Source organism: Hemicordylus capensis, chromosome 2 (genome assembly GCF_027244095.1).
Source record: "Hemicordylus capensis ecotype Gifberg chromosome 2, rHemCap1.1.pri, whole genome shotgun sequence".
NCBI classification, from domain to species: domain Eukaryota; kingdom Metazoa; phylum Chordata; class Lepidosauria; order Squamata; family Cordylidae; genus Hemicordylus; species Hemicordylus capensis.
Genome location: NC_069658.1, coordinates 237541086 through 237544670, shown reverse-complemented (window position 1 = coordinate 237544670; position 3585 = coordinate 237541086).

Below are 3585 nucleotides of genomic sequence, written 5' to 3'. Positions count from 1 at the left end.
TTTTCACCTTACTGCATTTGTTCCAATATTGGGTCGTATGTCAATGAAATAAAAAATCTATAAGCATCAGAAGGCATGGATGTTCAAATTCTGATAGTGCCAAAGCACAGTTAAAAAATCAGAAACAAAAAAAAAATTCCCATGTAGAACAATGCAATGCAAGACTAACCTCTTAAATCTGCCTGCTCTGAAAAGAATATCATTATGTTAAATATCGCACACATTTCAGAAAACTTGGGGCCAATTTTTGAAAAGACACTGCTTGAGTGTTTTGGCACTGGCCACACACCCTGCCATTTTTTAAAGAGCTTCATTGGCTGTTGCTCTGTTTCAAGGTCAATTCATGAGGTTGATATTTCCCTGGAAAGCTCTATAGGGCTTGGGTCCTGGATGGCTAAGGGAACTCCTGCTCTCTTGTTACTTTGGTTTGCTTTTGGTGCCCACCCTCTAGAAAAGGGGGCAGTGGCTACCAGGAAGAGGACTTTTTCAGCTGTAGTTCCCCATCTATCATATTCCATCATTAGGATGGTCCAGCTGTACCTTCGCTCTTATCCTTCAGCTGCCAGGTTAAGACCCTTCCGTTCTTCTAAAGCTTTTTCAAATATATATATATTTGAGGGAGACCCGCGTTCAAATCTCCATTCAGCCATGGTACTTGCTGGGTGACTCTGGGCCAGTCACTTCTCTCTCAGCCTAACCTATTTCACACAAGGTTGTTATGCTAAGAAAGTATGTAGTACACCGCTCTGGAGGAAGAGCGGTATATAAAATGTAATAAACAAATAAATAAATCTGATTCATAATGACATCCATTAACCATCCTTCCAGATAGGTAAATAATTAGATGGAGGAGAATGACTAAAATTATCTTGATTTGTGAACAAAATATTCTTCTAAAGCTTTTGCTGGCTAACATCCTGGCACTGTGCAGACATGCCAGGAAGTTGTGTCCATTGCCCCCACATCAATGAATATATGACATGATGAATTGGAAGTAATAGACCACAGCTTTACTGACAAGAGACAGCATATGAGCAGGGTGGTGTTCTGTGGGTGGGGACTCCTGTGATTTCCCCATTGTCATAGACGGGCTACCATCTGGTTAAAGTTGGACTGACAACCATGTCCCACCTCCACAGGGGCAAGGGGCCTATTAGAATGATCTGCCCGAGAAGGCTATTGGATCCAGTAGGATTCCAAGAAGTCTTGGAGGGATTTAGTGTTGGCTCTGCTAGTGAACCTGTTGACACTCTGGTGGAGAATTGGAACAACCAACTCACCAGGGCAGTGGACATAATCACTTATAAGAGTCTGCTCTGACAGGCTTTGAAACTGGCTCCTTGGTATACGGAAGAACAAGGGCAGCTGAAGCGGCAAGGTAGATGACTAGAGCACAAGTGGAGAAAGACTTGACTCGAATCCAACAGATTATTACATAGAGCGCATTTGAAGATCTATGCTCAGGCAAACATGCAGCAAAGAAGCTGTTCTTTTCCACCCATATTGCATCTGCAAGTTCCCATACAGCACAGTTGTTCAGAGTTGTGAAGGGGCTAGTGTGTGCCCCTTCCCCATTAAATCAGTACTTGGAATCAACGGTTACTCACTGTGATGTTTTTAATGAGTTTTTTGTGGACAAAATCTCTTGTATTCGGGCTGACAGATTCAAACTCCACAATTATTTCAGAGTCTGATGACGAAGTGTCCAGCAGCGGCTCTTATGTGATGAGCCTTGATCAATTTCAGTTCGTGACTCCTGGGGATGAGGACAAGTTGCTTGGAATGGTGCGGCCTACCACCTGTCCTCTTGATCCTTGCCCAACATGGCTTATACCAGAGCTGCTCAACTTCAGCCCTCCTGCAGCTGTTGGCCTACAACTCCCATAATCCCTGGCTAATGGCCACTGTGGCTGGGGATTATAGGAGTTGTAGTCCAAAAACAGCTGTGGGGCCTAAGTTGAGCAGGCCTGGTTTATACTATCTAGCAGGGAGGCTGTTGTAGAGGTCCTGGTAGAGATTATAAATGCTTCTCTGAGGAAAGGCAGGATGTCTCCTTGTCTTAAGGAGGCAATCATTAGACCACTTCTGAAGAAGCCTGCCTTGGATCCCTCCAAGGCAGTCTCCACCCCATAGCCCACCCAAAAGCCAGTTTGAAATGGGTCTAGATAATCAGTTTCCTCCAAGACTGTCTGAAGCTGAGAGGCCACCACCCTTTCAATTACCTTGCCCAGCCACGGAAGGTTGGAAACAGGCCTGTAGTTGCTCAACTCTGAGGAATCCAAGGTAGGCGTCTTCAGAAGTGGTCTAATAATTGCCTCTTTAAGACAAGAGGCATCCTACCTTCCCTCAGAGACACATTTATAATTTCTACCAGGTCTTCTACAACAACCCCCCTGCCAGATAATATAAGCCATGTTGGGCAAGCGTCAAGAGAACAGGTAGTAGGTCGCACCGTTCCAATCAGCTTGTCCACATCCTCAGGAATCACAAACTGGAACTGATCCAACTTAACCACACAAGATGAGTCGCTGGACACCTCCACATCAGACACTGAAGTAATTGGGGAGATGGAATCTAAGTCAGCCCAAATACAAGAGATTTTTTCCACAAATAATTCATTAAACACGTCACTGCGGGTAATCGGTTCCAGATTCTGATTCAAGGGAGGAGGGACACATACTAGCCCTCTCACAATTGTGTCTACTGCCCTGGTGAGTTTGCTGTTCCAGTTTTCCATCATGGCATCAACAGGATCGCTGGCAGAGCCAACACTAAGTCCCTCCAAGGCTTCTTGGAATCCTATTGGATCCAATAACCTTCTTGGACAGACCATCCTAAAAGGTCCATCACCCCTGCAGAGGTGGGAAGTGACTGTGAGTCCAACCTTAACCAGATGGTGGTCCGTCCATGACAATGGGGAAATCACAGGAGTCCGCACCCACGGAACACCACCCTGATCAGAGTGAAAGACCAAATCAAGTGTGTGACCAGCAATGTGCATCGGTCCTCAGACTGCTTGGGATAGGCCCATAGTTGTCATGGTCGCTATGAACTCCTGAGCTGCCCTGGACAAATTGGTCCCAAAATGAACACTGAAGTGCCCCGGCACCACAGCCCTGGGGGACACCAACACCAAGCCCGATACCAAGTCTGTCAGCTCAGTTTAGGACTCTGTTGAGCAGCAGGCTGATCAGTACAAAAACAGAAGTCCCAGTCTATCCCTGGTCCCCTAACTTAAGTTCACACATTCAATATGGTCCGACTCCTCAACAGGGATCCTGGTAAGGGAGATATTGTTCTTATAGACCACAGCCACTCCACCTCCCCACCCACAGTCCCTCACCCACTCCTCAACAGAGTACACTGGAGGGAGAAGCTGGGACCAGACCGGGTCAACAGCCTCTCCCAACCAGGTCTCTGTAATACATAGCAGTAGGGATGTGCATTTCAATTTGGGTACAAAATGTTTTGTGTTCAAAAATGGCAATTTCGGACATTTTGTACACCTGCAGAAAATGAAAAATGTCTCAGCGAAGATTTGTGTACCCTAATTGAAACAACCCCATTTTGGAAACAAAGCTTTGT